Below are 17,502 nucleotides of genomic sequence, written 5' to 3' on the forward strand. Positions count from 1 at the left end.
TCCTCCTGTAGACGCATCAGCGTCTCCATCTACGTTGAAGTGGACACACAAGGCGACACGGCTACGATCATTGGCAACTAGACCACCTGGGGCAGAAAGACCTGTGGTCAACGTCGATCCTGCTACCGGCAAGGCCGACAGTCCCCATAAGAAGAAATTAAGAACATATTTGGGGATTGTCGCTCGTGATAAGGTCGACATGACATATGACACCTGGAAGGAAGTCCCTGCTTCTCAGAAGGATTTGATATGGGAGGATTTTCAGGTATTTGAGTTTTCTTCGTTGATTTTCTTTAGTAGTCTAAATTTGTTATTTACTTACAATAAAACCTAATTTATTGTTTGTCAGGCGGAATTTGAAATCCCTGAAGCTTCTGACAGTAGGACAAAGAAGAAAATTCTTTAGACTGTCGGCGAGCGCTGGAGGCAGTTTAAATCTGGCTTGACTAGGAAATGAGCACTTGCAGCCAACAAGGACGGTGTGGATGACATTGTCTGTGAAAAATACGGCATTAGCAAGGAGAAATGGGCCCAGTTTTGTCAGACCCGCAGAGACACCTCGTGGGAGGTATGTACTTTGTCATTTTAGTTGTTTTCCACAAAAAAATCACTTCTTATAATTCATTGTAGTAACCATTTTCATTAATGTTCAACTTTTGCAGGATGTGCGGAAAAAGGCACAGGCCATCCAGAAACAAAACATTGCCCCCCACGTGTTGTCTCGTGGGGGTTATGAATATTTAGAACAAAAGCTCATGGCTGAGAAGACAAAGAAAAGACTGGAAGAAGTTTCCCAGTCCGGAAGCACTGAGGGCGTCATTGACCCTCCATCTCCCATCAGACGCCACGTGAAGTGGAAGGTGACTCGCACGAAGAAAACTGGGCAGATGACGTCTGAGGCAGCAAAGGAAATAGCTAAGAAGATTGTAAGTCATTTTTAATTAATATTTGTAATTATCTTTGTGTATTCTGTGAATTCCTTGGAAAATATGTGTTCTGTACAGGATTCTTTGGACGAGCAGGCGTCACAGGGATCGTTCATCCCCCATGGACGCCAGGATGTCCTGACTGCTGCCGTTGGGCAACCAGAGCACCCTGGCCGTGTTCATGCTGCTGGAGCTGGTATCACCATAAAGCAATACTTTGGATCGGCTCCACGAACGTCTCGCAGTTCTTCCTTCATGGCTCCTGAAGACCTACAATAGCTGACCCAACAAATCAGGGACCAACTGGAGGAGTCAATCACAGAAAAAGTGACTCGACAGCTGATGGCATCCTTCAGCCAGATGCAGTCCAAGTTTCAGTCTCAGATGCAATTACAGGAACTTGCACCGCCTCCGGAGCCAGAGGTTGGTCCCTCAGGTGCTCGTGTCAGCACAAAGGAGAGTTGTGTTGCTCCCTCAGGGAACGATCCAGGGACGGGTGACTCAGACAAATGCAGGCTATACATTGAAGAAAATCCTTCCTGCCTGGTTGCCCTGGGAAGACTTTATGAGGGATCCACAACAGTTCACAACATCCCTTTGTTGCATGGCCAAGTCAACGTTGGTGTTGAGGAGGTTAAAGATGCAGAGGCTCTCGTTCCTGTACCCACTGACGATGTTACCTTAGTGGGGCAGGCACTTAACACCTTCCTTGCTTGGCCGACACATCTTGTAAGGCGTTTATCAAAACATGTATTTTACTCTAATTATATGTTTCTTTTTTCAATTAATTTGTTCACTGTAATCAAAACTTGTTAATTAACTATGTTTGATCAACAGGAAGCTGTGTCTCCAGCAAAACCTCCAGAAAGCCCGGATGATGAGGTCGATGATCCCCTGTACCTGATGACATTGGCCATCCCACAACTATTTTTGAAGCCTCTCCAGGTTATGTGGGATGCTACCATATTCGGGGTGTTTAATCAAAACTTCCCGTTGTACATAAAGCACGAAGATCTCTCTAACATTGCACACGGTGGTCAATGTCTCAACATATCTGTTATACAATTGTGGATTCTGTAAGTCATTTTAGATTACTGTTAATTACCAAAGTAATTATTTTAAATTCATACATAATTAACTTGGTCTTAACAACACATGCATCTGACTGAGACAAGTCTACGAGCGGGGAATTCCGATGTGTATGGATTCCTCGAGCCACGGTCCATTCAGAGATCTGGGCAATCGCAATTTGAATCCGAAAGTTACATCAAGAGTTAGATGTAGAGTTCAAAACGATATGTTTACCTTGGAGCCTACCTGAATGGGTAAGTCAAACACAACAACTGAATTTAAATAATCTATACTACTACAATAACCCATATTCATCTCTACTGCAGCAGACACTGGCAAATGGTCGTCATTCCGCCTAAGGAAAACCTAGTTGTCTGGTTTTGTTCTTTACATAACAGGCCAAACAACTACCTTGAGGGAATAATTAACATGTCAGTATTGTTTTCAATACATTTTCATTGGCATAACTCAACAACATCAATATTTTAATGTTCCTCATATTCAACACTAGTGCTTTGAAAGGACTTGATGATACTCCACAACCTAAATCCAAGGCTGCTGCTAGGTGGATTGTTGTTAAGGTACGTGATTTAAATAAAACTTCTACTTATATATATTTTATGTGTGTGTACACTAATTGTAGTTAATGTTTAATTAATATCCAAATTTCATTATGTATTTAGTGTAATAGACAAAAAGGAAGCACTGAATGTGACTATTACGTGATGCACTGGATGTCCACGATAATCTTAGGATCTTTCAGGAATAATTGGGAGACGATAATTGTTTATTTCAAAAAAAGTTGGTAATTTTAATGAAGTTAGACCATTGGAAGTTAGACCATTGGAAGCAAAGAGATTCAAGGCGCTTCGCATCTAGTGGGCATAGTATTATCTAAAAGTTAGAAATCAAACATAGGATGTTAGATAACTATGTAACTTTAGGTTACTTAATTAGTTTACATACTTTGCATTACATTTTTTACAATTATTGTTTCATTTTAACATTGAATAACCTTTGTTGATAGCTAGTTTTCTGCTAAAACCTATTTGAAAGCAGAATGCAAATGATATATGTTGTGTGCTGTGTGGTCTGATTTTAAATTTATAGGTTAAATTTTGGTTTTTTTGTAAAAACAGAGACAGTATTAAAAAAAATCCTGAAAACAACATCGGTTTTTAACAGAAAACCGATGTTAACTTAACATCGGTTTTCTGTAAAAAAAAAACCGATGTTAACGAATGTGTTAATCTTGATAGTTAACATCGGTTTTTTTAAAAACCGATGTTAACGTATAATAACATCGGGTTTTTGGAAAAATCAATGTTAACGAATGTGTTAATGTTGACAGTTAACATTGGTTTTTTTAAAAAACCAATGTTAACGCATATTAACAACAGTTTTTTGGAAAAACCGATGTTAACGTACGTGTTAATGTTGACAGTTAACATCGATTTTCTATAAAAAAAAAAATCGATGTTAATATCGAAAACGTTAACATCGTTTTTTTGTAAAAAAAACCGATGTTAACTGTCAACATTAATATACATTTTTTGGGTGTAATTCATATTATCAACATCGGTTATTTATATAACCGATGTTGGTAATTTTACGTTAACATCGATTTTTAAAAAATCGATGTTAATGATAATACTTTCAACGTCGATACTTTCAACATCGGTTTTTGAACCGATGTTGAAAGTCATAAATAACTGATGTAGAAAGCATATTTTCTAATAGTGGAATTGCATATTTTCCCCATGTGTCCTACTTGACCACACATGTAACATTTCACATCATGCCTCCACCAACATTTCTTTGCTTCATGATTAGTCTTCTTGCAACAAGGATATGGTGGGAAAGGTTCACGGTTATTGCTTTTGCCACCAATGTTGTTCTTCCATTTGGCTAAATACATAGCATCCACAATTCCTTCTTGTCTCATAAATCTTCTTTGCTCTTGGGCCTGCAAGGCATGCATGACTTCTGCCAAAGTGATAGTTAATGTAATTTGTTATAATAAATTTTGACTTTAAATAAAAGTATGATAAATTTTGAATTTAAATATATTCAATGTATCAATTGATTATCAATCAAATATCAATTTATAGTATTAATTAATTTTTTCATATATATCAATATATTTTTCACATAACACATTTATCAATTCTTCTTAATATTGTAATATACTAACAATTCTTCTACATATATTTTCATATAACTCGTGACATGTATAAAAAATTTTATATGTAATGTATATTTTTCTTATATATCAATTCATAAAATGTAAATTGATCAAACTAATTTATGTATTAATATCTAATTGATAATTAACTTATTAGTAATTAATTTATTAACATCAATCTATTGATTAATTAATTTATTATCAACATGAATCTATTATATTATAGAATAGATTACTTGTGAGACAAAGCTAACTATATTTACACATTTAGGTCCGTTTGGGATGGTTTTGTGTTTCCAATTTTGAAATTAAAAATTAAATCCAGTTTCAGTTTTAGCGTCTGTTTCGATTTTGAAATTTTAGGAGCTACGGTAAGTTAGAAATAGATAAAATAAGTCCATTGTTATATTTTAATTAATTACATGTGTTAAACAAAAAAGTGGATAGAAATTATTTATAAAAAGATGTGATAATAAGAACAATTAAGTAAAATACAATTACAGGATGACATTAGCTACAATGAAATTTGCAAATGAGGGCCTCCTAGTATGTTCATCCTATATTGTTCATGTGTCTTCTTCCAAAAACATTATCTATGAATCCTTCTTATCACATCCAAACACAAAATACATTGCTTTCAAATTTCAGTTACCAAATCCGATTCAAAGTTCTAGTTAGATTTATAAGAAAAATAAATTCAATTGCAACACAACATTCCAAAAAAATTCAATTCATTCTCAACCATTCTATTAAATAGTTCATAGGCATTTTTAATTCGTATCATGCATAGGCATTGATTTATGTTGTATAGAGAACCTTTCAAATGGGTTCTTGATTGAATACAAAAATTGGTCCCCCAAAACCTTACTATACAAATCAAAAAAGGGAGGAATTTAACAATGTTATAACATCATATCGTGTATGAACACCAATCAATGAACAAGGGAAACTTTTCAATTTCGAACATCATATCCGGTTACAAATTCTTATTATCTCCATTTCAATTAAAATACAACATCTATAATCAACTTAAACTAAAAGAAAAGGAAATTTCCACTACAACAATAAAGAAATTCCAGCCAATAACCCCCAAACCACGTATGTATAGATAGAAATAGCATCAAAACATATAACTCATCCATCATAAAGGTTTTGGTCCATCCCAAACAATTAATGATAATCAGAGAAGGGATGAAATTGCTTGAAGAATCTTTGGAGAGTTGAGAGAAAAAAAGAAAGTAGGTTTCCAAAACACCCAAATTTGATGAAACAAAACTTGGATCTATGAATATCCACCACCTCTCTATTGCGAAACATGAGATGCAGGTCCTTGTGTTGTCTTCGTCCACATATGGTGTCGTAATCATAGATGTAGACACTGCACTAGCGCCAACATGCAAACCAACCAACAAGCCTTCGTTGTTGGCTTCGACACGACCTCTTTGTCTCCTCCACACTCCCTTCATTGTCTACAAGTGACAAGGTTTGATCTACAGTGACTAGAGGCAATCGGCGGCGGGTGGTGACCACCAGAGTGAAAGGGAGAGCAGACTAAAGACAAAGCCACGTCAAGAGAGCAAGCCATGGCAAATTTACTGTAGAGGGTTAGTTTTCAAAACTATTTACCAATCTGGGTCTATTTGCAAACTTTTAACGTGGGGGTTGGTTTTGTTAGAGGAACCCGTCATAGCCACTAGCGGCAAGGGTGAACCCGCCATAGCCACTGGCGGCAAGGATGAACCTGCTAGTGCCAATGGCGTTATAGGCCACGTAGGAGGGAAAGAGGAGAGTGTCGCCAATGCGAATGGCGACACACCTCCTGTGCCAGTTGGAACTGCCAGGCCTGATGGCGATACAGGCCACGTGGGACTCGCCCACAGTGACGGCGAGATAGGCCACGTGGGACTCACCCACAGTGCTGGCGAGACAGGCCATTCACGTGAAGCTCTAGGGGTCACAGGCTGGGTCACAGGCTTGTAGTTAGGGCTTCAGCTTTTCAGTATTAGGTTCAGCTTTGCATTGTTTAGGGATGCAGCATATACAAAGTAGGATTTGAGTAGCTTTTGACCTTGTATACGCTTTTCTTCTATAAAAAAAACCTCCAACGTAAACTTTGGATTCACACTTCTCTTCTTCAAGCTGACCTTTGTTTTTCTCCATTGTTGAGTTTCTTGAGTGTCTGCGTGCTGTGTTGTTGGTGCTGGTTCCTTTGCTTTTGCTAAGTTTTTTTCTTCCATAATTCATAATTCCCTGGTAAGTGATTTTCTTAAATAACATTTATATATTATGATTTATATATTATGTTTGTTAATATTTTTAAAATAATAGGTTAGCTAGATAGGTATTGTAAGTTTAGGTTAATTAGGATTAATAGGTATTGTAAGGTTAGGTTAGTTACTATTATTAATAAGTATGCTGTTATTAATTTTTATGTAATAATAGATATTTGAATGTTAGGTTAGGTTAGTTAGTATAAAAATTTTATTTAGTTTGTAGTATATATTTTTAGATATTATATATGTAATATATATATATATATATATATATATATATATATGATACTTTAGTAAGCCACAACCAAAGGTTCCATGAGGTTTAAAAACATTAGACACACTTAATATTAGCCTTAGAAATATTAGGCACACACGTAATATTAGATAGCGTAGAAATATTAGGCATAAATTAATATTAGCTTTAGGTACATATTTGTAAATTTTAGGTAGACATAAATTTTTAGTTTTTATAATATTAAGCATTTTACACGTAAATAAATAATTGTAATATTAGAGATGCGTAAATTTGCCTTATTAGTGTTATATTTTTGTATGTTATATATAGATAGTATAGTTTTAAATAAATGAATTGATAAGTTAATATTGTTTGAGTTAATTATTTTTATTTTTTAGTTTTTAGTTATATATATATATATATATATATATATATATATATATATATATATATATATATATATATATATATATATATATATATATGATAAGATAGTGTTAGTTTTAGTTTGTAGATTAATATTAATTGTTTTAGGAAATTTACGTTATTAAATATATGATACATTGTACATTATTATTATTTTTGTATATATATTTTTAAATAATTTTTTGCATTTCAATATTTTTTGTATTATAAATAATTTGTTAGTCCATATTTTATTCAATTATTTTTTTGTTAATTGTAGAAAAAAAATTATTTATTTAAAGTTTTGTTCACATGTATTTTAATTTATGTATAGAATATATTAAAAATTGGCCAGTTTGATTTTTTTCTAATGTTTTTATAAATGTGCGTAGTTTAATTTAATTTATATTATCTACAAATAATGTATAAATTGATTTGTGAATTTATTGTATTATATTTTATTTTGTAGTAGCAATGACATCTTCATCATCATCTTCATCACATATTAACATTAAGTCTGGCCCCATCGATGCTGATGTATTATGGATGCAACCTAAGCATGTTTCAAAACATGTTTGGAATGGGGAAGAAGATAGGAAATTACATATCAGACGAGTTGTCCCCACGTATCAAGGGGAAGAACAAATTCCTGAGCAAATTTTTCCTTTTCTTCTACAATCTGGTTTCGCCTGGATTATCAAGATGGGGTACTTAAAAATAAATGCCTCATTAATTAGTGCTCTGATAGAAAGATGGAGGTCGGAAACACATACGTTTCACATGAGATGTGGAGAATGTACTATTACTCTCCAAGACGTCTCTGTATTGTTAGGTATAAGTGTGGATGATTTATCATTAATCGGTTCAACAAATCTTGATTGGGCTGATTTATGTGAGGAATTATTGGGAGTAAGACCACAAGAAGATGAAATTAGAGGTAGTGTGGTTAAATTAAGTTGGCTGGCTCACCATTTTGCACAAATAAATAACGACGACGACGAAGAACAAGTACGAAAGTTTGCCCGTGCATGGATACTGAGATTCATTGGAGGTGTCTTGTTCGTTGACAAAAGCAGTAACAAAGTTTTGCTAAGGTACCTTCAATTTTTACGTGACTTTGAAGAATGTGGCAGATATGCATGGGGAGCCGCCGTACTTGGTTTTCTATAGAGAGAGATGTGCAATGCCACCGATTATAAAACTAAATCAATCGGAGGTATGTGCATCTTACTACAAATGTTGGCATGGGAACGATGTCCAACCTTGGCTCCAAAGAGGACTCCTTCCCAAGTAGAAAATACACCACTGGGGCACAGGTTTGTCATTTTTAACAACGTCTTTCATTTCAATAGAATAAATGGTTTTAGCATATATTAAATTTTAATCTTTGTAGGTGGCTGCGATGTTGAAACCAACATATCGGCAATGATGATGTGAGAGTTTTTCGTCGCAAGTTGGATATTATGAAACGTCATGAGGTAAGAACATGCTATTGTATTTGTAAAATAAAAAATTATATGTGTTATTTTACTAAAATGTTCACAACTATGTTGTTATATGTAGTTTGTGTGGGAGCCGTACCCATCAACCGTTATATCACTGTTGCCACCCGTTTGTTTAGTCGGAAGTCTCGCCTGGTACGCGGTGGTGCCACTAATTTGTTTCCAAGTTATTGAGTGGCACCAACCGGACAAAGTATTGAGACAATTTGGGATGCAGCAACCAATTCCAGAGTCTCCTTCACAACCCTTAAACATTCATGGCATAACATTAAAAGGGAAACATGACGAAAATTGGGGGCAATTGTTCATCCCAATGATTCATCAGTGGAATAATCGCCATGCATTTAGGGTCGACGCTTATCCCCGACAAGAAGGCCTATTGAGCTTTAACTCGGACTACATGGTCTGGTATAGGCGAAAGACAAAGATGTTTGTTGACCCACAAAATGCAAAGACGGCTACATTGGTATTTTTTAATTTTTTTGAATATTTAACTTGAACATTTTTTAATGATGGCTTTAATTTTCTTACCTTATAATTGCAGGCTGAAGTTGCGGAGACATTACAATACATGGTGTCTCCTCAAGGGAGGAATACATGGACAGTTGATGATCTCGTGCCTTATGTGGAAAAATTACAATTTTATCCGAAGAGCAAGAGAGAGTCACTGAGCCAGTGTCACATGGTCCTGCATCTGAGCGTCAATTTCCCGCACAACAGTTTCACATACTTTAGTCAAGTGTTGAAACTTAGGGCATAGACAGACGAAGGGAGACTGTTGAAGGGGAAGAATTTTCCCAACAAATGCCGGAGCGTGGCCATGGAATGTATTACACGCTACAAACATTTGCTGAGTATCCAACACAGATGTATCAATATCCTTTTCAGGGTCATCACACTGATACTTCTGCAAGCCAGCAATCGTTCGGTGGTGTTGCGGAAACACAAGCTCATTTTTCATGGCCCACAATGACCCCTTCACAGCAATATCATGGCCCAATTCCAACACCTAATGCCCCGTTAGGAACACAATGGAATGTACCGGGACAAATACCTAATACGAGTGACTTATTCGGTGTTGATTTGCGTCACGCATTTTCTGCGGAGGCTGACGAAGAAGAAGCGGGGAGGCATCGGGGCAGAAGAAATCCTGATCGCCAAGCACGAAGATGGGATCGACCTTGTGGCACATCCTCACGGCATCACGAACACCAAAATGAATGATTTGCATGTCTCCATTTATTAAGGCTTTGTTGTATATTTGTCATTTGAATTTCACACGTAATGTATGATATTCAGTTTATTAAGGCTTACTTATGGATACAATTTATGTCGCGTATCAAACTATAATAATCAATGAACCCTAAACCAAATAACTAAGGTAGCCAAAAGGAAAAAACTAATGTTTCTAAGTAACGATGAACATCAATGTGAACTAAACCCTAACCCATAAAACATAAAAACTAACCCCTAGCCCTTAAAATAAAAAAACTAACCCTAACCCCTAAAATATAAGCACTTAGCCCTTACCATTAAAATAAAAAACTAACCCTAACCCTAAAATGTTCAAAACTAAACCCTGACACTTAAAAAATAACCCTAACCCTAAAAAATAAGAATTAAACCCTAACACTTCAAATAAAAAAACTAACCCTAACCATTAAAAATAAGAAATAAACCCTAACCCTTCAAATAAAAAACTAACCCTAACCCTAAAAATAAGAACTAAACCCTAACCCTTAAAATAAAACACATAACCCTAACCCCTAAATTGTTCAGAACTAAACCCTAACCCTAAAATAATAAACTAACCCTAACCCTAAAAATAAGAACTAAACCCTAACCCTAAAAAATAAGACCTAAACTCTAACCCCTAACATATAAGAACTTAGCCCTAACCCTAAAAATAAGAACTAACCCTAACCCTAAAAATAAGAACTAAACCCTAACCCTTAAAAATAAGAACTAAACCCTAACCCCTAAAAATAGGAACTAAACCCTAACCCTTCAAATAAAAAACTTAGTCCTAACCCTAAATAAAAAAACTAAACCCTAAACCCTAAAATAAAGAAACTTAGCCCTAACCCCTAAAACATAAGAACTAAACCCTAACCCCTAAAAATAGGAACTAAACCCTAACCTTTCAAATAAAAAACTTAGCCCTAACACCTAAATAAAAAAACTAAACCCTAAACCCTAAAATAAAAAACTTAGCCCTAACCCTAAAAAATAAGAACTAACCCTAACCCTAAAAATAAGAACTAAACCCTAACCCTTAAAAATAAGAACTAAACCCTAAACCTTAAAATAAAACGCCTAACCATAACCCCTAAAATATAAGAACTTAGCCCTAACCCTAAAATAAAGAAACTTAGCCCTAACTCCTAAAACATAAGAACTAAACCCTAACCCTTCAAATAAAAAACTTAGCCATAACCCTAAAATAAAAAAACTAAACCCTAAACCCTAAAATAAAAAAACTTAGCCCTAACCCCTAAAACATAAAAACTTAGCCCTAACCCTTAAAATAAAAAACAAACTCTAACCATTAAAATAAAAAAAACTAAACCCTAACCCTTAAAATAAAAAAACCAAACCCTGCCCATTAAAACATAAAACTAACCCTAACCCTTAAAATATACAAACTAAACCCTAACCCCTAAAATAAAAAAACTTTGCCCTACCCCCTAAGAATAAGAACTAAACCCTAACCCATAAAACATAAAACTAAACCCTAACCCTTAAAATAAAAAACTTAGCCCTAACCCCTAAAAAAAGAACTAAACCCTAAACCCATAACCATACCTTTTAAACCCCTAACACTAAAATATAAAATCTAAACACTCAAACATAAACTATAAAAACTAAACACTAAACCCTAAATACTAAATTCTAAACCCCAAATCCTAAACACTCAATTTTAAACCCTAAACCCAAAATACTTAGACACTAAACCATAATGACTAAGTCCATAGTTTGTCATTGTAGATAGTTAAAAAAAACTAAGGTAGACAAAAGAAAATAACTAACGTTTCTAACTAACGATCAACACCAATGTCACTCAACCTCGATTGATCCACTCCATTTATTTCAACTTCTAAATGTAATTTTATTTCATTAGAAGTACACATTCAACAAAAAGTAACTGACGATTTCATTGAAGACCAAGAAGTAAATACATTGAACAAAACCTAAAGCAATACAAGTCAGTCATGTAACATACATAAATCAATTAAATGAATTACTCCCACGGTCAGATTGCATTGGACATCAGCGACTATTGTTCCCTTAAGCTCCACATCTACTACATTTTTGTCGGTGGTCAGATGGTTTGATCCAATCCATCTCATTCCTTATCCTTGTTGATTTTGGCCGACCTTTCGCACGAATTGTAGTTGGGTCAGGGATTAGTGTCCATGCCTCATCAGAAGGAGGAATTGCTGCTTCATTCCCAAGAGGCCACCACTATGCGGAGTATGCTTTTAAGATGTGCTCATTGATGTAACCAACAACTATATATTGGTAGTAGTTCATGCTCACGTAACCACAAGCTGCAATAATGTGTGAACATGGATAGTGAAGCGCAGAATACCTTCCACATTGACAATAATGGACATTCAAGTTAACTGCCCAATTTTGTCCGCCACGTTGCGTTATAGGATTGAAGGTCTCCTCTACTTCAAACCTTGTCGAGTGGATATCATACACGCGAACGATGTGCGAACAAGCTTGTTCCTAAGTTTTGTAACAAGCTTAGAACAATAAACTTGGCCTTCTCTTAATTGTCTTTGGGCTTGGCGACCATGATCAACAAAGTACTTTCGGCACCTACTATATGTTGACTTGACCAACGCTGTTATTGGAATGTTGCGACAATCTTTCAACACTTTATTCACACATTCTGATAGGTTGGTTGTCATGTGACCATATCGTCATCCAGATGTCTCGTAAGTCATGCTCCATTTTCCTTTGAAATGCGATCAATCCATCTTGTTATGGCTGGACTCAATTGACGAAATTTTTCTAAGTTTTGATCAAACACATGCTTGCAAGGAGTGTACGCTGCATCAAATTTGTTATCATCAAAAGTTGTACGTAGACATGAAACTCAAAATTAAATTAATGTATAAAATAAACCTTACCCAATGTCTTGAACATCTCTTTTTGTTTCGCGTTGTTGAATCTGCGATTGAAATTGCTGGCTATGTGTCGAACACAGTACACATGATAACCGTGGGGAGGTTGCCAACCAAGTGCTTCGTTAGCAACAGTAGACTTTATACTCGCGTGACGATCAGATATTAGACAAATTCCATTCTTATCTATGACGTGTTCACGCAAGTGGGCCAAAAACCCTGACCATGCTGTTAGCGTCTCGCCTTCGACCACGGCGAATGCTAGAGGAAGAACACCACCATTTCCATCTTGCGATGTGGCCATTAGCAGGGTCCCACGGTATTTTCCGTATAAATGTGTGCCGTCAACTTGTATGATTGGCTTACAGTACTTAAAAGCCTCCTTGCATTGACCAAATGCCCAAAATACTCTATGAAACTGACGATGTTCGCGACTCACCCTATTACTAACAATAAAATCGTCATGTAGTATTTGAAAGTAAGAGCCAGGAGAATGATTTTGCATGTGTGTTAGCCATGACGAGAGTTTCGCATACGACTCTTCCCAATCGCCATATTCAATTGCAATCGCCTTTTGTTTGGCCATCCATGCTTTTCTGTATGAAACCTTATAGGAAAATTCACTATTTATCCTTTCTTGAATCAAAGAAATTTTTATTGATGGATCTTCTCTGATCATGCCTGTAATTCAAATAACTAAATAAAATTACAAATTAAAATAACAAATAACACAAAAGTAGGATAATATGAACATAAAAAACGTACCTACTACGCAAGTCGCAATTAAATTTGAATCAAGCTTCTCATGGTCTTGTGTCATAGTCATATTTAGACATGTGTGCGGTCCACCCCATTGTGTCACTTTCCATGCATTCGTTTTTTTGGATAAAATTGCCCTTATATAAAAAGGGCAAGGAGACTCTTCGGTGTTGTTGGGGCAACAAATGATATATTTGTGTGATTTCATTTCAACAACCTTAAAAATTTGATGCACCTTCATCACATATTGTTTGAGTGCATTTTTGACCGCATCTTTACTATCAAAATCCATGCCAACATATAATTTTTGTCCAACATTAAAAGTCGTTGGCATGTCCAGACCACAAATGTCCTCCTCATCTGGATGACTCCAATTGATATTATTATAATGCATAGCATCATTCCAAAATGGATTTTGAATTTCTGGTACACCTAATAATTTATAAAAAAAAAATCACGTCAACAAACTACTCCTATTTAGTTACCATTAAATACAATTCTCATAAAAAGATAGATGTATTCAACTAATTTTGTATTTCACAAACATTTACCTTCGCTTGGGTGAATAATTGAAACTGGTTAAACGATGTCAATGACTTCATCGTCTGTATCAGATATTCCATCATGACTATCATCTTCATCGAAAGACTCTTCAACGTATGAGTTAGATGCAAGATAATCATCATCATCATCATTATCTTCATCAACATGTAAATTGCTTATATTTCTTGGCAGTTCTGACTCATGATGAGATACATTACGTTCACATGACGTAGCAAAATTTGCAGCATGAAACATAGAACCACCAGCAACATCTTTTTCTACGTACAACTCTAGAACTGACATTTGTTGTTGTTGTTGAAAACTTTCGATCATAGTTTCAACATCTTCGTCATCACAAATTTGCAACGCAACATATTTTCCTGAAACTAAAAATCTACAACTTATAGTAGAAATAATTTCATTATTTTCTAACTTTACCTTATCTCCAATTTTTTTTCAAAGCATTGAAACTAATTCCGCGTTTAATCTGAATCGCCTTTTTACTGTCTTCAAATATTACACCATCATTGTCTTCATATACTCTTCCGTTGAAATACAACACTGTAATAATTGAATTCATGATATACCTACATCAACAAAATTAAAAATAATTAATCATAACAACAGTCTTTTTAAAATAAATAAGTGTATCTACTTGCTGCATCTACTAAATTAAATTTAAACTTAAACTTAAACTACAAATTAAAATAAGTAAACATTATTAAAAAATAACTTCAAAGTAAAAAACCTAATTACAAATTGGCTTAAACTTCACGTGTTAAAATTTGTTTCTAAATAAAACAATTATTACTTCAATTAAATATTTTATGAATCATAAAAATAAAAAAATTTATTTGCTTCCTCTATTAAACTTAAAGTAAACATTGAGACGTCATTCTAACCAAAAAAAACAAAATTACTCATACGTCAAATTAAATAATTCAAAAAAAATTCCTTCAAAAACTTAAAGACTCACATATAATATTTATAACCGGAAGGGTCACACGTCAAATTTCTTCTAAGCCACAAAAACCATGAACAAAGAGGATTACAAATAATTACTCATACTAATTTTAAAATAAAAATTCTAATTAAAAAAAATTCACTTAAACTTTACCTTCAAATTTTAGTCTAACAAATAAAATTATTACTTCAATTAAATATTTTGTCAATGATACAAATATAAAATATTTATTTGCTTGCTCTATTAAACTTAAACTACACATTCATACTTTATTCTAAAAAAAATTACTCTAATTAAATAATTTATGAAAAATTCCTCAACTTCACAAAAAATTTCAGATACAAAATAAAAGGGTTATAAATGAAAGGATTACACTTAAAAAAATTTTAGACGGAACATAATTAAAATTACAATTTTTTTTATTAACTTATACTATATTTTATAATTAAAATTACAAATTTTTTTGTTAACATAAACTATATTTTATCACAAGTAAAATGAAACTTCGTTTTTAACTCTAAACAAACCACAAAATAGTTAAGAAATAGCATGTAATTAGTTTTTGTCTTAAATTAAATTATATGTCAAATAATACCAAAAAAATTCTATATGTCAAATACAGAAATTAAATTCATTCGCAAAAATAGTTAAAAAAAAAGGCTTACAAATAATTACTGCTAATAATTTCTAAATTAAAAATCTAATTTACAAAATTAATACAATTTGACCTTCAAATTTTATTCTAACCATAAAATTTATTACTTCAAAATAAAAAATTTATACATGAGAAATAAACAAAACTAAATAAGACTTTCTTTAAATAAATATAAAATACTTACTATAGAATCAACAAATTTCAAACTTCAAACGAAAGTCTTTCTTCCTCTCTTCGGTTTCTTATCTCTTTCAGTATGAAATTTTGCAAGTATTGAGTATCATTGCAAGTGCGCTATTTAAACAAAATTTACAAGAAGAAAGCTGAAGTTATCTGTCAATTTACACGCCATTAAACTGTATGCATGTGAACATGTATAGTCTCCCAATGCATGTGAACAAGGTGTAGCCTCTGAACCCTAACCTGTGAACATTTACAGGTAGCTTTGAACCCTATTTCAGACCTTATGTTTAGTCTCGTCATGAATAGGGAGAGCATGCGCAACTTCCGAGTATCATTGCAAGTGCTGTATTTAAACAAAATTTACAAGAAGAAAGCTGAAGCTATCTGTCAATTTACACGCCATTAAACTGTATGCATGCGAACATGTATAGTCTCCCAATGCATGTGAACAAGGTGTGGCCTCTGAACCCTAACCTGTGAACATCTTGAACCCTAACAGACTTTATGTCTCGTCATGAACAGGGATCTCGCAGGGAGCATCTCGCCGTTAGCATTGGCGAGATTGCCCTAGGTGTATGTCGCTATTATTGCTGGCGGCATCAGTGCCTACTCAGCATGTATCTCGCCAAGAAGAATGGCGGTATGAGTCCTACGTGGAGCATCTCGCTCGAGCTGCTGGCGGGACTGCTTGCTCGCTGCTCCTGCTGGCGGGTTCACAAGGGAAATCGTTTCTCCTGCTGGCGGCATCCCTGGACTCGCTAATGCAACTGGCGGCATCAAATAAGAAAAGACCCCCCTGCAATTTCTTTCAAAAGGGACCCTGATGCGTAAATTGTTTATAAATGTATCCCTCTACAGTAAATTTGCCGCAAGCCATCAAGAGAGAGGGTCACATTGAGAGAGAAAGTAGTGTAAGGGGGACTGAGATTTAGGATAAACTCACAACAAAATTCCAAAAACCAATTTTTAATGTTTACAAATAGGGGTAAAAATGATTTGAAAACCTTTAAAAAACCAACTCAGACCCAATTTTACCGAATACATTCCCGTTTTAAAATTCTATTTTAAACTGAAAATTGAAAACTCACAATCACCCCGAAAGTAGTCGGGGTCTTACATATCAAAATCATACAATTGTAATGCCTAAGTGATAAAAAAAATACAGTTAAGCCTATTTTATTCTTCTCTTTGCTCTATCTTATTCTATCCGGACTACGAAAGGTCTCTAACTATTTACCACAAAATAACACGAAACATGTAAATATTCATTGTTTGCATCTATATACTTGGCATAATTTTCTAGAATCATGAGTATTTGCAACTGATAATTTCTACATTTGAAGGACTAATTTCATTTAAGAAGAAAACAACAAATAAGAGGCCTTTGAGTCAAGAAATTTCACAGCGATGAAGTCCTATTCATTTTCATTATTTGAGGCTCCAACTCCTTGCTGCTGCTACTACTACTAACCAATTTCAACCCCGATGTAGAGAAATATACAGGAAAGACCCCACACCCTTTTATCTTCTCTTGATCCCGTCCAACCTTGACATCATAGTAATCAAATTCAAAGTTAAATGGTATATCACTGCTGCTATGAACTATACTCTCTCTGTACACTTTGCAGACATCATGATACAAAAACAACACATGATCTGGAATTA

The sequence above is a fragment of the Glycine max genome, chromosome 14 (genome assembly GCF_000004515.6).
Source record: "Glycine max cultivar Williams 82 chromosome 14, Glycine_max_v4.0, whole genome shotgun sequence".
Lineage (NCBI taxonomy): Eukaryota > Viridiplantae > Streptophyta > Magnoliopsida > Fabales > Fabaceae > Glycine > Glycine max.